This window comes from Thalassophryne amazonica, chromosome 2, assembly GCF_902500255.1.
Source record: "Thalassophryne amazonica chromosome 2, fThaAma1.1, whole genome shotgun sequence".
Classification (NCBI taxonomy): domain Eukaryota; kingdom Metazoa; phylum Chordata; class Actinopteri; order Batrachoidiformes; family Batrachoididae; genus Thalassophryne; species Thalassophryne amazonica.
In genome coordinates, this window is record NC_047104.1 from 39,958,197 (window position 1) to 39,978,155 (window position 19,959).

Sequence of the window (19,959 nt, forward strand, 5' to 3'; positions counted from 1 at the left end):
GTAAGCCTGTTGTAGCAGGAAGTAAGCTCAGTCATTAAGCAGAAGACGGTTAAGATAGCAGCTTAGAAAGCTGATACTCGCTGAAGGCTGCTTCTATTTTCTGTTTTGCAGGTGAGCAAAGTGCACAAGCATCCCCTACAGTTCTGTTAAGTTTATTTGTAAGTTGTGGTGCTATATTTATATATTTTGAATGTAGTCGACGTCCAGGAATAAGGCAGCTAACTACTGCTAGCCTCAGCTGCTAACAGTGTGTGTGGTGCCTGCCGTAGCGGCCGGCTGAGAGCCGTGCTACAATGTTAGTAGCCTTATCTTGTACTTTTGTTGTGAATAAATCATAAGCTCAGAGGTTATGGCAAACAGGAAGCAGCTGCTACAAAAGGTTTAAAATCTGCTGCATCTAAATATTGTGTTCAGTAAGTGAGATGTTGAATGATTAATATGAGCAGTTTAGTAGGTACATTCTGTGTTTAACGGTAGAACAGTAATGGTTGCATTATTTGCTTAACGGTAATACATTATTAGCAGTGGTGTCAAAAGTACACACATTTGTTACTTAAGTAGAAGTATAGATACTGCAGTTTAAAAACACTGGTAAAAGTTGAAGTATCAACTTGACCTCTACTCAAGTAAAAGTGAAAACGTATGTGCTCCAAAACCTACTTAAAGTATAAAGTAACCTTTAAAAAAAAAAAAGGTAGATGCCACTATATGAATTGAAAGCTTAATTTAAAATCTGATTCGTTCTACATGTGGCCCAAGACCCAAAACCCAAAATTAATCCCAACACCACCTGCACGAAAATGTTTCAATTCTAGAAGCTCTGAAATGCAATCTGGGACTATTCCAGACAATAAACTGGAGTGAGTGCAGCATCCATTTAGTGAAGGAAAAAAAAAAACACAACTTTTCCTTATTCAAATTCATTCCAGTAGTATTCTGCTCTTACAAGGATGCAGCAGTTTTCTAGTTTGGCAGATAGTTCTGGAGGAAATCACTGAAGAAATTAACACATTGAAAATATGGTTTGACCATCATTAAATAAGACAGGGATGAAGTGGAGGTATAAGAGTCACTAGGTGTTCACAGGAAACATTTATGTATGTATGTATTTATGTATGTTCATTGTTAGTTGCTTTTATATTTTCTGTTGTGTTTCTATTCAGGTTCTTTTTCCCTCTTTATCTAAAATTATATATAATAATCATTAGATTATTGATATATAAACAAAAATAAATTTAAGAAATATTACAATTTGAAAACATGCACCCGAACGTGATGAGAGCTGCAACTGCTTAATGCTAACTTTTAACATTGAAAATGCCATAGACATGCTAACGCGTTAGCGTCGCTCCCGTTTTTAAGTTATAAAATACATCTATCAGCTGTTTCAGAAGACCATAACAGGTCGGTTTAACGTAGAAAAGGTAAATAATACTCAAAAGTATGCTCTTTAGGATTTTAGCGGGGGAAAATTAAGCGAAAGAAAGAATAAACGAAGCAATAGGTCGAAGCATTCAATCTGCGAACCACTGCTTCGATTGGGTTCACGGTTCAAAGCAAAGCCGTGCTGCAGAAAAGTTGATTACAGGCGCACATGACGTGAAATATATATATATATATATATATATATATATATATATATATAAACATTAAACTGAAGCCAAGAGTAACGAGGCTGTTTGTTTTAAAAATGTAAGGAATAGAAAGTACAGATACTTGTGTGAAAATGTAATGAGTAGAAGTCAGAAGTAGGCAGAAAAATAAAGAAGTAAAGTACAGATACCTAAAAAGTGTACTTAAGTACAGTAACGAAGTATTTGTACTTCGTTACTTGACACCTCTGATTATTAGTTACTGTATTATTTGTGGCGCTGGAATCCTGTTGTAGCAGGAAGCAAGCTCAGTCATTAAGCAGAAGACGGTCAAGATAGCAGCACAGAAAGCCGATACTCACTGAAGGCTGCTTCTGTTTTCTGTTTTACATTGTGAACCGCACAATAAAGTCACTGGCACCCCGGGTGGGACGTCGTCGTCATTGTATGAGTGTAACACAGACAGATCTGAATAGGATTAGTTTGTCACGTAACATTGAATACTAAGTACAATATAATAAGATTACTTGTATATATGTATATAGAGAGAGAGAGAATTTTGTCCATTATAATCAAAATCTGTCATATGTATAAAACAGACAAAATCCATTATATGATTTTAGATGACTAGGTGATGACCTAGTGGTTAAGGCATTGGGCTTGTGACCACAGGATCCTCCGTTCAAACCCCAGCCTGACCGGAAAATCACTTGGGCAAGGTCCTTAATGCCCAAGTTGCTCCCGGTGTGTGGTGAGCACCTTGCATGGCAGCACCTTGACATCGGTGTGTGTGTGAATGGGTGAATGTGAGGGAGGCATAACTGTAAAGAGCAAATAAAATATAAGGATGCAGTAGCAAAAAAGAGATTGCACATATAAAAATAAAGAGAAAAGTATATACAAATTTGTGGATTGCACTCAATTGTAACATGTGACATGGCTATTTGGTTCCAGTGGCATTCAAAACTCTAACAGCAGTTGGGTAGAAACTGTTTTTCAATCTGTTTGTAGTACTTGCTTTAATGGCTTGTACCATCTGATGGTAGTAGCTCAAACAGAGAGTGGCCAGGGTGGGATGAGTCCTTTGGGATGGTGTTGGCTCTCCTGAAACAGTAAGAGCCATGAAGGTCCCTCAGTGTGGGTAGAGGGCACCCAAGCCTCTGGAGCTCTTTCCTGTTTGTCCCTGTGCAGCCATGTGCAAAGGCAGTATGTGAGGATGCTCTCCATGGTAGAGTGGTAAAAAGATTGCATTCAAAAACCTCTGAATGCAATCTAAGGGCATTCCATACAGTTGGGCAAGTTCCTGTGGCCGGCCCGAATGTTTAGCTCATGTTCAAAAAAGTTGAGGTGCAGACGTGGTGGAAAAATATCTGCGTTCCAAATATTCTCACCATGTCTAAACAGCATTCAAAACAGTCTGATCACATTTGAGGGAAATTCACCATGGTCAGGCACGTCATCTGCTGCTGGCATGTGCCGAATGCCACAGGGAGCTGCCAGACAGCACCTCCTGTGCACCCCGTTTGGGGAGCTCAAAAGGAAACATTGCAATTGTAAAGTCTGTGGCATGCATTTACAGTGCATTGTGTTCTGCGTGTCTGTTTATAAGAATCTTCTTGCCCAGAAGAAAAAAGAGCGCCAACAACTACTCATAACTGTGTTCTTCACTCGGAAAAAGACACCTGCAGCGAGGTGTGAGTGGAAAAAGGCGCGGCGTCAGGATGAAGAGGCGCGATCAGAGGAACTGTAAAATACTGGTCAGTCACTATTAATAATTTCTTATTTGTCCAACCTTGTAGGTTGATCGTTAAAATTAAATTGGTTAGTTCTACAAGCCATCATAATTATTTATAGGAAAATGTTCTATTTTTATTTCTCAAACAAATGTTTGGGCCTGAAAACAGGTTGGTCTTATTTTTCTACTAAGGTTTGAACTTTGAGAGTGTTTACACACGAGAGAAGAGTGAGAAAATGTTCATGCCTGATTGAGAAAAGTATAAAGTGTGTAGTGAGGGGTTTTACAGCCTTAAAACATCTATAATAATTGTAAAAAATAACGCTGACTATGTCGCGGATTTCGCGTAATACGGGCTATTTTTAGATTGTAACTCCCGCGATAAACGAGGGACCACTGTAACACTTTTTTGATTATACTACAAAACAATTGATACGACGGCCGCTTTTGACGCTCTATTGGCACGCGTCGTGATTGGTGGAGTTCTTTTTCTTTGCCGTCTTCCTGGCTTCCATGTTGTAAAATGAGGGTGTGTCTAAAGCGGAGTCTGAATATTTATGGGCGTGTTTATTATAATTACGATTGTTTTCACCCGCCGCATTTATCAAGGTCACGTCGGGCGTACGCTGGAAATGGGCAGGTGTGCACTGCTTGATACATGTCACGCCAACTTTGGTGTACTTCAAATTTACACCGTAAATTTACGCCACAAGTGTGCAACTTTGATACATGAGGCCCAATGTATGATTTTTTAAATAATTTATTTGTATGTTACTGCTGCAAATAAGTATTTCAACACCTGTGAAAATCAATGTTAATATTTGGTACAGTAGCCTTTGTTTGCAATTACAGAGGTCAAACGTTTCCTGTAGTTTTTCACCAGGTTTGCACACACTGCAGCAGGGATTTTGGCTCATTCCTCCACACAGATCTTCTCTAGATCAACCAGGTTACTGGGCTGTCGCTAAGAAACACAGAGTTTGAGTTTCCTCCAAAGATTTTCTATTGGGTTTCAGTCTGGAGACTGGCTAGGCCACTCCAGAACTTTGATATGCTTCTTACAGAGCCACTCCTTGGTTATCCTGGCTGTGTGTTTCGGGTCATTGTCATGTTGGAAGACCCATCCACGACCCATCTTCAATGCTCTGAGGGAAGGAGGTTGTTCAAAATCTTGCAATACATGGCCCCAGTCGTCCTGTCCCATGTGCAGGAAAAACACCCCCAAAGCATGATGCTTCCACCCCCATGCTTCACAGTTGGGACGGTGTTTTTGGGATGGTACTCAATTCTTCCTCCAAACACGGTGAGTGGAATTAAGACCAAAAAGTTCTATTTTGGTCTCATCTGACCACATAACTTTCTCTCATGACTCCTCTGGATCATCCAGATGGTCCTGGGCAAACTTAAGACGGGCCTGGACTTGAGCAGATTCAAGCAGGGGAACCTTCCGTGCCATGCATGATTTTAACCCATGACGTCTTAGTGTATTACCCACAGTAACCTTGGAAACAGTGGTGCCAGCTCTCTTCAGGTCATTGACCAGCTCCTCCAATGCAGTTCTGGGCTGATTCCTCACCTTTCTTAGGATCACTGATACGCCGCGAGGTGGGATCTTGCATGGAGCCCCAGTCCGAGGGAGATTGACAGTCGTGTTTAGCTTCTTCCATTTTCTAATAATTGCTCCAACAGTTGATCTTTTTTCACCAAGCTGCTTGGCAATTGCCCCATAGCCCTTTCCAGCCTTGTGAAGATCTACAATTTTGTCTCTGGTGTCTTTGGACAGCCCTTTGGTCTTAGCCATGTTAGTAGTTGGAGTCTTACTGATTGTGTGGGGTGGACAGGTGTCTTTATGCAGCTAACGACCTCAAATAGGTGCTGCTAATTTGGAATAATAAGTGGAGGTGGACTTTTTAAGAGGCGGACTAACAGGTCTTTGCGGGCCAGAATTTTTGCTGATTGGCAGGTGTTGAAATACTTATTTGCAGCAGTAACATGCAAATAAATTAGTAAAAAAAATAAATAAATAAAAAAAAATCATACATTGTGATTTCTGGATTTTTTTTTTTTTTTTGGATTATGTCTCAGTGGACATGCACCTAAGATGAAAATTTCAGAACCCTCCATGATTTTCCAAGTGGGAGAACTTGCAAAATCACAGGGTGTTCAAATACTTATTTTCCTCACTGTATAAGGCAGGGGTGGGCAACTTGTTCCAGAAAGGGCCAAGAGGGTGCAGGTTTTCACTGATTCCACCAGGTGATTTCACTGATTAACAGATTCCATCTGCTCAAAGTGATTTTAATCAGTGAAGTCACCTGGTGGTCAGTGGCTGCAAAGAAAACCTGCACCCTTTTGGCCCTTTCTGGAACAAGATGCCCAGCCCTGGTATAAGGTCCCACAGTTGACAGTGCATGTCAGAGCACAAACCAAGTAGGAAGTGAAAGGAATTGTCTGTAGACCTCTGAGACAGGGTTGTCTTGATGCACAAATCTGGTGCAGGGTACATTTCTGCTGCTTTTAAGGTCCCAATGAGCACAGTGGCCTCATCAGTAAATGGAAGATGTTCAGATCCACCAGGACTTTTCCCTAGAACTGGCTGCACATCTAAACTGAGTGATTGGGAGAGAAGGGCCTTAGTGAGGAAGGTGACCAAGAACCGGATGGTCACGCTGTCAGAGCTCTGGCATTCCTCTGTGGAGAGAGGGGAACTTTCCAGAAGGACAACCATCTCTGCAACAACCCACCAATTAGGCCTGTATGCTAGAGTGGCCACAAGGAAGCCACTCCTCAGTAAAAGGCACATGGCAGCCCACCTGGAGTTTGCCAAAAGACACCTGAAAGACTCTGACCATGAGAAACTGAAATTCTGTGGTCTGATGAGACAAAGATTGAACTCTTTGGTGTGAATGCCAGGTGTCATGCTTGGATGAAGCAGGGCATCATCCCTACAGTGAAGCATGGTGGTGGCAGCCTCATTCTGTGGGGATGTTTTTCATCAGCAGGAACTGAGAGACTAGTCAGGATTGAGGAAAAGATGAAAGCAGCAATGTACAGAGTCATCCTGGATGAAAACCTGCTCGAGAGCGCTCTTGACCTCAGACTGGGGCGACGGTTCATCTTTCATCAGGGCAATGACCCTAAGCACACAGCCAAGATATCAAAGGAGTAGTTTCAGAACAATTCTGTGAATATTCTTGAGTGACCCAGCCAGAGCCCAGACCTGAATCTGATTGAACATATCTGGAGAGATCTGAAAATGGCTGTGCTGTCATGGCTCAAGGTTAAGGTGGAACCAAACCAAGCAGACTATGGACCCAAATACAGGAGCTGGACACTGGAGGACAAAGGAAATAATATTTATTGTATAAATATAAATAAAAGATGCTGCGCTGGGGTTTTCCTGCAATGTGGATAGTGGCCCACCCTCTACCAGTAAAAAGGAGCTGCAGGTTCCTGAGCCAGCCTTTAAGGGAAATAATGGCACTCAAAAGGAAAGGGTCCTGAGGCCAGGTGGGACACAGCTTCAGGTTCCCGGAGCTAAGGAGGAAAATACAAAAGGGGTGAGTAGAGCGCACAAAAACACGCTGGAGTAAACAGTCACAGTTCAAACAGGAGCGCATATAAAATGTGGGAAAATAATGTCTGTAATAATTTAGAAATTGTTCATAGTTCAGGGTGTTCCAAGGTCAGAGGTCAAGCGCTGCAAGGGGAGTATGGCTTCAGTTAAGCAGCAACAGGATACAACTGAGTATCGTTCACAACTGTTTGGTATCAAGGTTTATGCAGTTCTTTATTGTTCTTCTCAAACACAGTCACTGTCTTAAAGGAATCCAAGAGTGGGATTTCACAGTGATAAAGGCAGACTTAATTGGCGTTTTAGATACAGCCAGGATGCGTGGAGCAGAGAGCCAGTACCAGGGTTCAGGTACGCACAGGGTAGTACCAGAGTGGTTCTGGACAAGCGGAGAAGGCAGTCTGCGTAAATGTAGGAATAGGAGCTAAGCAGGTATTACCTGAGCATAAGCTGCAGGGCGCGTCGGCGTCTGAGCACACAGCTGGAGACGTGTTCAAGGTCGCGGTGAGGCTGTCAAGAATAAATCCTCTGATCTCTGTCTGGAGCGTGGGTGAGGACAGAGGGTTGGCAAAACAGTTTGTTAGGCAAGGCACAGAGCAAACTGACATGGAAGTCACAGCAGTATATGGCAAAGGATCAACTAAATCATAGTTCTTAAATAGTCTCTCGGGTAATTTCAATTCAATTTCAATTTATTTCCTTTATATAGCACCAAATCACAACAGAGTTGCCTCAAGGCGCTTCACACAGGTAAGGTCTAACCTTACCAACCCCCAGAGCAACAGTGGTAAGGAAAAACTCCCTCTGAGGAAGAAACCTCAAGCAGACCAGACTCAAAGGGGTGACCCTCTGCTTGGGCCATGCTACAAACTTAAATTACAGAAATAATTCACAGAACAATTCACGGACGAATATACAAGAATTGCTGTTGTGCACAGGACAGGAGGATCGCCAACACAAACACAACTCCCATCTCTGGATGGAGCTGCACCTTAAACAGAGAAAAAACAGAATCAGGCATCAGAAAGACAAAAAAATACTGTATAATTTGCCAGCATTAATCAACAAGAAAAACAGAAGAAATACTAAGGTGATCGCCGGCCACTAGCCCTAAGCTTCACTAAAAGACCCAGAATTTAGGTGAAGGTGAAGGTAATCAATCATAACTCATAATGGGTGTGCAGATGATCAACACAAAGAGCCCATCTAGTGGACGACAAAAATACTACAGGCAGAAAACAGAAGGGCGCCATCTGGTGGAAACAAAAAATCACTGCACAAGGCATGGCAGGCCAGACATAACGTCGGGGTTAGCTTGGGAGACTCGGTCTGGAGTGGTATGTCCTTAGATGAGAGCCAGACCATCTGCCCAGGTTGGTAGTCTGGGGCCGGGGCCGCCTCCGGTCTGCATGGTGCTAGGTTCTTTCCTGAGTCTCCTTCAGGGCTGACTGGGCTTGCTTCTATATTTGCCGGTATCGCTGCAGGTGTTCTTGTACTGAGGGGACAGAGAGTTCCTCTTCCTGCTCTGGGAAGAGCGGAGGTTGATAGTCCACTGACGCTTCAAAGGGTGATAAACCGATGGCAGATGAGATCTGAGTGTTGTGGGCATATTTGACCCAGTGAAGGAAGGAGCTCCAGCCGGCCAACTGTTCAGCTGCCACACATCTCAGGACGCTTTCTAGGTCCTGATTAGTGCATTCAGTTTGTCAGCTGGTCTCGGGGTGAAACCCAGAAGACAAACTAGGGGTGGCTCTGATGGCTTCGCAAAAACACCTCCACACTTGGAGAACTGAGGCCCCCTATCAGACACAATGTCTCAAGGGATGCCATGCAGCCAGAGGACATTATGGACCATGAGGTCAGTGGTCTCTATGGGCTGATGGCAGTTTCTCCAGAGGTACAAAGTGGGCTACTTTAGAGAAGTGGTCCACAATGGTCAGAATGGAGGTGAACTGCTGGGAGGTTGGAATTCCAGTCACAAAGTCAACTTCAATGTGGGACCAGGGTCGACCGGGTAATAGCAGAGGCTGTAGTTTTCCTGCAGGGCATTGATGGTGTGATTTACCATGGGCAGACACAGTGCAAGCAAGCACAAAGTTCCACCGGTCTGCTTGAATCTCAGGCCACCAGTAGCAGCGGTGGATTAAGCCAGTAGTTTTATGGATGCCAGCGTGGCATGACAGCTTGGAGGTGTGATGGAACTGGGTGACTGCAGAGCGGGCCTCGGGAGGCATGAAGATCCAGCCTGGGGGACCCCACCGGGATCGGGATGCGTTTTTAAGGCCTCTTGGACCTTCCTGTCAACCTCCCAGGTCAGAGCTCCTACCATGGAGTTCTGTGGGAGGATGGATACGAGTTCTGGGATGTTGTTGGTGGAGTCAGGTTGATACATTCTTGATAAGGCGTCAGGTTTACTGTTACGTTTCCCTGGTTGGTAGGTAATGGTAAAATTAAATTAGGCAAAGAAGAGTGCCCACCTGACCTGGCGGGGATTCAACCGTTTAGCGGATCAGATGTATTGAAGGTTTTTGTGGTCAGTCCAGACCACAAACGGAACTGCAGCCCCCTCCAGCTAATGTCTCCACACTGCAAGTACTTCCTTAACTGCTAACAACTCCTTATTCCCTACATTGTAATTCTTTTCGGCAGGGGTAAGGTGTCGAGAAAAAAAAGGCACATGGGTGCATACGGTTGTCGTCAGGTTTGGTTTGTGACAAAACTGCCCCTATCCCTAACTCCGAGGCATCTACCTCCACAAACAATTGTCTTTCTGGATCTGGCTGTGTCAGAATTAGTGCAGTAGAGAAGAGGTGTTTGAGTTTGAAGAAGGCTGAATCGGCATCGGGTGAAAATATCAGTATATTGTTGAGGTAGACGAATATGAAACGGTTAAGGAAGTAATGGAGGACGTCATTCACCAGAGTATGGAAGGTGGCGGGCGTGTTTGTCAGCCCGAAAGGCATCACCAAATACTCAAAATGCCCGATGGGGGTGTTGAATGTGGTCTTCCATTTGTCTCCCTCCCGTACCTGGACCAGGTGGTAAGTGTTTCTGAGATCCAATTTTGTGAATTGGGTAGCCCCATGCAAAGAACTGAACACTGAATCGAGTAATGGGGCGGGGGTACCAATTGCGAACTGTGATGTCGTTTAGCCCCCAAAAATCAATGCATGGACGCAACGTGCCGTCTTTCTTCTCCACAAAAAAGAAGCCTGTGCCCGCGGGTGATGACAAAGTCTGAATCAGCCCAGCCACCAGTGAGTCCCAGATATATGTCTCCATAGCCTGTCGTTCCGGGCGCGAGATATTATACAGCCGAATGGATGGTATCTCAGCGCCCAGAAGGAGAGCTATGGCAAGGTCGTATGGCGATGCGGAGGGAGTGACAAGGCCCGGTACTTGCTAAACACCTCCACAAGGTCATGGTACTCAGGTGGAACTAATGACAAATCTGGTGGAGGAAAGACTTTCTCACCAGCGGTTACGCTGGGCGGAACCGAGGATCGTAAACACCCATGGTAGCAGGATTTTCCCCACTGAGCAACTCTGTGGGAAGGCCAATCTATCCAGGGGTTGTGCTTAACAAACCATGGATGTCCCAAAACAGATGAGGAAGATGGAATGACAAAGAACTGAATGACCTCACGGTGGTTTCCAGAAATAATCAAAGTGATCGGTTTGGTCTGATGAGTCACGGAGGAGAGCTGGGTCCTGTCAAGAGAAGCAACAGAAAGTGGTTCAAACAAAGGAACAGTGGGGATCCGGGCCTTATCAAGCGCCTGCTCACTGAGGAAATTGCCCTCGGCTCCGGTGTTCACAAGTGCAGAAAAGGAAATTGATGAGGTCCCAAACAGGATCGTTGCTGGGACTTGAGTGCGACCAGATGACCCACCCGTGACTTTGGCTTGGCTCATTCGTACCCCAGCATCTACGATTGAGCCCTGTCTTTTGGCCATACCAGACAGTGGGTGCGGACATGTCCTTTAGTCCCGCAATAGAGACACTCTTCGGCTGCCAGTCTCCGAGTGTGCTGATCTGGGGTCAATTTGGCCCTACCTAGTTCCATTGGTTCGTCAGCAGGGGTTGCTGGCGAGCTGGAGCAGGGCGTCCCAGTGGAGGGGGGAGCAGACGGTGCTGACCGAGCACGGGGAGAAGCCCGAATGGAGCTGGATATATTGGACCCACTGCTTTTCTCCCTGTGCCTCCCTTTCACAAAAATACTCCTCAGCGCAGTGAAATCCCAGCCCACCCCGCAGCCAGAATGCAGAAATCGACCGAATACTCCGCCGTGCTTCGGCGGTCCTGGCGCAGGGCTAAGAGATGTTGTGCAGCGGTGTGGGCTGACAGGGTTTTTCTCTCTATTGTCAATATGTGTATTATCAGATATTAATGTCTTCACTTTGATGTACTCTCTGTAATCATGTCTTTGATTGTGTTCTCTATTTTTCATATATACGTATATGCATGTGTGAAAGTCATGTACCATTATTCCTTTAAATAATTACTTGGTGTCAAAAGCAATCATATACTCTGAATGGTTCAAGTGATCATTAAGACTGTCAAACAGTGAGCAGATGATCTTTGACCATTCAATGTGCAGATTGTTTTTCTAGAATGTCAGACTGGTTGGCTATGGTCATGTTTGGGTAATCGCAGATGTGTACTTCTGATTAATGGTTCAGCCTTGAAGAAGACCATTGTAACTGGAACACGGTTCAAGGGCTGGACATTGTTATGGAAAGCTTAGGAGACTGAGGGCTCAAAAACCCATAACAGTTTTCATATCAATGTAAGACCAGACTTTGTGTCTTTGCATTGTTTGGTGATATTGTCACTCCTATATGCTGTATGTAACGATATTCAACAAAAGGAGAGGCAAATGGGCGGGACCTTTAGGACGGACGACAGTTCTTTCTGAAGGAGCGTCTCGTTTGTCCTCTCCTGTACAGGACAAAGAAATTCAGTGTCTCTTGCATGATCATTTCTGTATGTGTAAACTGAGTAGCTGTTCTGTTCAGGTCCAACTCTGAACAACTCTGACATCTTGGTCCTTCGGAGCCGGATGCCAACAGACCAGAATCTCGTCGGCCCGTGACAGAGAACGCCCGTGGAGTCTGCGGCCGCAGCGCGGGAATCAGTTCCTGCAGACCCTTTCTGGGTGACGGGTCTCCTCCCTAATGGGTCGACGCTTACCGGGGTGAAGGCATACGGACTGCAGCGGTGGTGACAGAGTGTGATCACGGGTGAGACTGTTTTTCTTTACGTGCACGTTTGCGCATGTGGCTGGGACCACCGCGGAGGAAAAAAAGCAAAGCTGATCAAGATTATATTCCATTAATGATTGGTTTATTGTTGGGTGATATATTTTTTGTGTGTTGTTTTGAAATTTGTGTGAGGTGATTCTTTTCTGTCTGGAAAAAAAAAACAAAATGAGAAGAAAATTCAGATTGATTGCTTCAATTGAACATTGCGGTATTTGGCTAATCTTGCTTCAGTAATCATGAATGAGCTCCTGTGGAACTGACCACTTAGATCAATGAGTTCCAGCGGGTATTCATGAACTCGTCTGGAAACAGGCTCATGTAGGCAATAACGACTTTGGGTTATAAAACATTTCTATGAATCAGTTCCCCGGTATACATATTAAATACTGCTAAAAAAGATTGAAAAATTGTGATTGACTGATCCACTAATTTTTTGATGGCACATAACAGACAGAAGGGAGCAGTGGTTGTGGTAGATTCTCTGAGGACTATTAAAAACTGATTGTGAGACTGTGATTGCATACCTGGTTCTTGACCTCCGGGTCCCAAACAACCTGACAGAAGGTTGGTGAAAGAAAAAAAAAAAACAAACGTCTCCTATCAGTTCACTGTACTTAATAGTTCCGTTGAGGTCTACGGGTCTACATGTGTGTATAATATGTTGCGTGTAATGTAACAGGTCTTTTTTGGACCTGTGGACGTTTTTTGGGTTTTTATTTGAGAAGAGTTGGGTTGTTGTAGCAGTTGTGGTATTCTGTTCTTGGTCTGGGGTGTTGGAGGAGGAGCGTGTACACACACAGCTGCTGAGGGAAGCTCTAAATGCTCACTTCCCTCCTCCTCCTCCTCCTCCTCCACACCCCCACAACTTGAGGGAGGATTTGAGAAACACTGCAGCAATGTTTTGTTGTGCTTTAACACATGAAATACAGGGGTTTACATGTAATTGATACTAGTGTTAAAAGTGTTTGTTACTGTTACTTAGAGAGATGTTATTTGATGTAATCAAATCCAGCTTTAATGTTGTTTTGTATTACGTTGCATTGGCGTTACCAAATACATTCAGTGTTCTATTTCTTGAAGCGTGATTTGTTTTGGGAACAAAGTGTAATTTATCACTCCAGCCGAAGAGCAGAGCAAAAGGCTGTACAGTGTGTGAACAGTAAAACTGGGCTGATTATTGTAACATGTAGAGCTCCTGTTAGACACATTAATGTTGGTGAGGGTGAATTGACAGCAATGTAGAAGCAACAAATAATGAGAACTCAATATTTTGATCATCCTGTGTTTTGATTGAACTAATGTGAACTCTTAAGTGATGCAACTAACCCCTGCAGCAAATCAAACAAGAAGCTGCAGGCTTTCATAAAGCATTGATGACCAATGAAGTGCTTATTAATTATTTTTTGATACATGCAGATTAAGTTAGGCTTTAAAGGATAGAGATTGTTGGACAACTTTTCACTTTATTATCGTCCATTCTGACCCATAGTTATTCCTGCAAACCAAGTATTGTTTGTGTATCCGATTCTGTCATTATTTTTATTCTGTTTATTGTTGGTGTTTAAGCATTGATTAATCCAACAGATCCACTCTGGGATTAATAGAATAGAATCATCTATTCTGGGATAAATTGCTAAAAGATACTTCAATTCACTTTCAATGATCCTGTATGTTTAATGTTCTGTGCAATTAAAACTGTTTTGACATGACACCTCTTAATGGGTGTTCCCCCACCCCTTGGAACCCCTGCCCAGTATGGAAGGTTGCGAGCCCATGACGGGTAAGATCCCATCTTAAACCCTGGGACAACCTAAGGCAGGCCCAGTCACGATTACTCGACCTTGTCTCTGTGACGCTCTGACTCACTAGGACATGGGGGGATGGCACTGGGGTACTATGGTGGGGTCAGATTTGCCCGTATGCCTACATGGTAAGGCGGTGTATTGATCTAATTGGAATATTGGATCATTGTCGGGAAGTGAATTGTCATATTAAGATTGGCCTGCACATATTAATCGATGTTAATCAATTCTTATCATTCATCCAATCAATCAATTTTGAAATGGTTGGACTGGTTAATAATCATTTTGTGACATTTGGATTTCAGGCATATGCAAAGCATTACTGCGGAGCATGTTTAATCTGTGCGAAGCACAATTCACAGGGTAATGAGAGACCAAAACGAGGGAAATTTACAACACCTCAATACCCGTTTCAAATGGATTTTATTGAATGAACCAATGTGAAGGAAAAAATATTGCCTAGTATTGATTGAAGCATATAGCAAATGGGTAGAGGTGTTCCCTGTTAGACATGCAGATGCTCTAACAGTGGCGAAGATACTTTGTAGAGACATAACTCCAAGACATGGACTACCCGAAACAATGTACAGTGATAATGGCAATCATTTTGTAAATAAGATCACCCAACATTTGACAGAACATTTGAAAATAAATGAAAAAACACATTGTGCTTACTATCCTCAAAGTGCAGGTTTAATGGAAAGAACAAATGGGACAATTAAAAGTGAGCTCAGGAAAATGCATTGTGGAAGAAAAAATAAAACCTGAGTTTATTGTTTTTGTTTTTTTTTTTGATTTGGTGAAATTGTACATGCATATAACACCCAGCTCATGACAAGCTGCTAGCAAACTAGCGACTGGCCTTAAGCAGGCCCTACAGAATACCAGACTTACAGAAGATAGCTGGGCCTGATAGTGAGGATGAGGAATTAGTTGATTACATGAGATGAGGATTGTCCCATAAGAATGTTATACATTCTAACACGATACCAGATGCTCCTATTTCTGTGCAGGACCCTGAGGGTCAGATCCAGATCGGCAACTGGGTGTTGATAAAGACAAAGACCAGAGGAAGAACTGGTCATCTCCAAGGTGGGAAGGTCCATTCCAAGTGCTGCTAACCACCCCCACTGAAAATTGCAGAAAGGTCATCTTGGGTGCATCTATCCCACTGTAAAAGACAAAGATACCTGAAAGATCCCGAACAAGACAAGGGGAGCGACGTGTAACAGTGACGGCTGATGGCCTATAGGCCCAGTAACGGCTGGAAGCGCATCACAACAGAGACAGAGAGTGACCAGGAGTGAACAAAGACAAAGACCAGAGATTGAAGCAGGCGCCAGGATCCTGAAGCAGATGAGAAACCAGCTACAACCGAGGAGAATCCTGTCCACATAATCCAGGATTAGAAGCAGACGTACTACAGGCTTGAAATAAGAGCACTGACGTGACCAGACCAGGAGAAAAGAAGCAGACAAAACTTCATCTTTGAGAACGGGAGACAATCCTGTTCTATTCCTGTGCACCTGTGTTTAAAGAAAACATCAAGAACAGGGCACAGGACAGAGTACATGACACATTATTTTAATTCCACTTGCAACATGCTTTACACATACTGATGATAGTACAGATTTATGCACTACAGCTGAAGGGAACTAACATAAAAAGAGTTCCAGATTCCCTCAGTCCCTTGCTGAACAGAACTGAGACTGTGAACTGTTACCTTCAGCCCCTAAGCCCAGACAAACTGAACTTTTTGAATTGTCACCAAAGAAAGAAGACATCTTCAAGACCAGAACTGTTGTCTCTCCCTCTCTCCCTGCCCCTGGGGACGGGAAAAAAAGTAAAAAAAAAAAAAAAAAAAGAGAGAGAGAGACATAGCAACAGGTTGTTCAAAATACTGTTTTAGCTATGGAGAGCTTTGCTACCAGAGCATGCTGCAAATTACGCAACCTTAGATGATTTTGACAATTACTGCTGTGATTGTGGCATTTACTGTGTGGTGGTATGAAAAATATATGAACCATGTTACAATTCAGACCAGAAGGAAGTGATACATTTATTCAAATTTGGTGACAAGCATCTTTACTAACTATATGCATGTCTTCTCAAAAACAGCAGAAAAACTTTGCAATAACAGATTATTGTACAACGCAACCTGCTTAATGATAGTCAATATAGGTTAAGGTGCAATAGAAGCGATTAATAAACACATAGAGTTTGTGTCGTTTGTGGAGTTCCTCAGGGTTCTGTGTAGGCACCAAAGTTACAAGTTATGCATATTGTATATCAATGATTTATGTAAAGTCTCAGATCTGTTTAGAGCGAATTTGCAGATGATACAAACTTATTTTGTCCAGGAGATAATTCGTAACAATTATTAGATGATCTGGGATCGAAGATGATAAAGTTGAAGAGTTGGTTCAGTTCGATATGAACAAACTGTCACTAAGTTGGTCTAAAAAACTAAAATAATGTTATTTGGAAACTATAAAAAGGATGAACAAATACAGTTAAACATACAGGGAGTAAATGTAGAACCTGTCAGAGAGAACAAGTCGTTTGGGGTGGTCATCGATGTCAGGATCAACTAGACAGCACATATCCAACATAGTCAAGAGAAAGCACTACATACTCTGTGTTGCACACTGATTGCGCCTTCAAATTCAGATTTATTAATTTATATGAGTTTGCCAATTCACGACAAACTCGTCTCAAGGCGCTTCACACAACATTATTATTAAGCCTTATTTGACTTATGGTGCTAAAGTATAGGGCAATAACTACAACACTGCAGTACAACCATTATTCAACCTTAGAGACAGAAAAGAGAAAAAAAAAACGAAAGAGGATTAATAATTCATAATGCAGGTTATCGGGATCGTACCAATCCACTATTTATTAATCAAAGATTTTGAAACTCAATGACATGATTTAATTTAAGACTGTTCGATTGACAAAGAAATGGTGTTCTACGGGTATGTATCTGATGGAAAACAATGAATTGACTTACTACATGTTATGATTTGTTGTATGATTCCTCTTGCTTGATCAATGGCTCAACGGATGATTTCCACCACAGTTGATGGCTTATTGCTGGAGCATTACTGTGTTGCGTGATTGCTATCGGAGACTGAATTATGTCACCCCGTCCCGACGGGGAATACTGGTGGTTAAGTACACCGTTTGTAAGTTTTTGATGATTCTACGATGATGTTAGGCGTGTAGATATTAAATTCGATAAACAGGGGGGAAGAATGACAGGGTTTTTCTCTATATTGTCAATATATGTATTATCAAATATTAATGTCTTCACTTCGATGTACTCTCTGTAATCATGTCTTTGATTCTGTTCTCTATTTTTCATATATACGTATATGCATGTGTGAAAGTTCATGTACCATTATTCCTTTAAATAATTACTTAGTGTCAAAAGCAATCATATACGCTGAATGGTTCAAGTGATCATTAAGACTGTCAAACAGTGAGCAGATGATCTTTGACCATTCAATGTGCAGGCTGTTTTTCTAGAATGTCAGACTGGTTGGCTAGGGTCATGTTTGGCTAATCGCAGATGTGTACTTCTGATTAATGGTTCAGCCTTGAAGAAGAGCATTGTAATTGGAACATGGTTCAAGGGCTGGACATTGTTATGGAAAGCTTAGGAGACTGAGGGCTCAAAACCATAACAGTTTTCATATCAATGTCAGACCAGACTTTGTGTCTTTCCATTGTTTGTGATATTGTCACTCCTATATGCTGTATGTAACGATATTCAATAAAAGGAGAGGAAAATGGGCAGGACCTTTAGGACGGACGACAGTTCTTTCTGAAGGAGCTTCTTGTTTGTCCTCTCCTGTACAGGACAAAGAAATTCAGTGTCTCTTTCTGTATGTGTAAACTGAGTAGTTGTTCTGTTTAGGTCCAACTCTGAACAATTCTGACAAGGCCTTAGTGGGATGATCAAAACGAGTCGAAACACGCGAGAGAAATCAGAAAAGTTATTAAACACTTGGAATATACTATCCCTGAGCACATTCGCCCAAGTGCATGCATCTCTGCACAGCAGATTAGTGGTGCAAGTTATACAGCTGCTATCGGAAGCATACTGTGAAGGGTGCTGTGCTGCAAACAAACAAGCAAGCATTGCATCTGGAAAGCCACACAGGATTCTGCACAACCCGCAAATGGTTCTGGATGGCAAATGAATGGCTCAGGAGTGGACAAAATGCTCGCAGACGGAGGACCTATTTGTGGTGCGGATGTATCTCCCTGAGTGGACCATGTGGATGGATCTGAGAGTTGCGTGGCTAGCTGTGTGTGCTGAGCAATGCGTGCATCTGCCTGACTGATTTGGTTAGCAAGCTGTGAGACTATGGTGTAAGAGTGCGTGACCTGTGCTGAGAGGTTCTGGACCTGGGTTCCCATGGTTTCTACAGATTGCTGAATTCTCCCCAGGAATTGTCCTTGCTGAGCGAGTGCCTGCTGGATGACGCCTCCCGCTGGGTCCATGTTATAGCCTGATACTTCTGTCATGGTTAGAGGTTCGGGTGGAACCGAACCGAGCAGACTATGGACCCATATGCAGGAGCTGGACACTGGAGTACAAAGGAAATAATATTTATTGTATAAATATCAGTCGTGGGCACAGTTCAGCTATTCCAATAATGATTGGCCGGTCAACGCAGGGAGCATTGTGGGTTGTGTAGTTCAGGTTCACTTTGGATGATACAGTGTTTCCGTCCCTTGTCCCTTGGAAATCTGTTGTGAAACCCATCACACATCATGCAAAAAGAATTATTTAAATATCTAAAGGACACTGAATTACTTCATCGCATCTAAACAAATGACTATGGGTGCCAGGAGTTAAGGTTTTGTAAAATCTCAGCAAGAAGTCACCAGCCAGGTAGGTGGCCCGGTGGTCAGTTCTATTACTCCTTTGAAAGATGATGACAGTGTTTGGGGTTTTATTTATTTATTTATTTTTATTTTTTTCATTAATTTTTCATGTGTTCTTGTGTGTTTGTGATCCTTGAATTTACCCAGCAGTCCCTGCAGTGCTTAAAGTGAAACTGGTTTATCAGAAGCCGGCAGTGTAATCTGATGTGCCCGCGTCTGAATCAATACTGAAAGTTATTGGTTATCTGTAATAAAGATATATATAGTTTTTGCAGTATATCACCATGAAAGATAACTTTTCAGTTCTCTGATTGATGGTTATGGAAGCTACCTTTTTGGTTAGCTGTGCCCACCACTGATAACTATTAAAAGGTCCAATAAAGACTCTTGTTTCAAAAAATTTGAATTTTCTGACAATTATTTCACAGGGTGGGCTTTATAGGGTTAAATAGTCTCAGGTAATCAGTCATAACTCATAAGGGGTGTGTAGATCATCAACATAAGAGCCCCATCTAGTAGACAACAGAAAATACTACAGGCAGAAAACAGAAGGGCGCCATCTGGTGGAACAAAAAAGTTACTGCACAAGGCATGGCGGGGCCAGACACAACATGGGTACCGACACTCCCCATCCAACATGATGGAGTTTGAGAGGTGTTGCAAAGAGGATTGAACAAAACTGCACAAAGATAGGTGCACCAAGCCTGTGGCATCATATTCAAGAAGACTTGAGGCTGTAATTGCTGCCAAAGGTGCATCAACAAAGTATTGAGGAAAGGTGTGAATACTTATGTACATGCAATTTCTTAGTTTTTTTTTTAATAAATTTGCAAGAATAAAAAAAAAAAAACACCTTTTCGTGTTGTTGTTATGGGGTGTTGTGAGTCAAGTTTTGAGGAAAAAATTTTACTCCGTGTTGGAATAAGGCTGTAAAATAACAAATGTTGAAAAAAATGACGTACTGTGAATACTTTCTGGATGCGCAGTATTTGTCTGATCATATATATTCCAAAAAGTTGTAGTTTTGTATAATCTACAGACTAAAGTTATTGAGTTATTGGGTAAAAATGGCCAAAATGGTGACAAAGGTCAA

The 19,959-nt window shown here is 42.7% G+C and overlaps 1 long non-coding RNA gene across 1 annotated transcript; it reads left to right on the forward strand.

The window, feature by feature from the left end:
- Window positions 1-44: 44 nt before the first annotated feature.
- Window positions 45-15,592, forward strand: LOC117502062. The gene is made up of 3 exons (XR_004558168.1): window positions 45-111; window positions 11,920-12,144; window positions 14,981-15,592. It is a non-coding gene; the product is annotated as an uncharacterized LOC117502062 (long non-coding RNA).
- The last annotated feature ends 4,367 nt before the right edge of the window (window positions 15,593-19,959 follow it).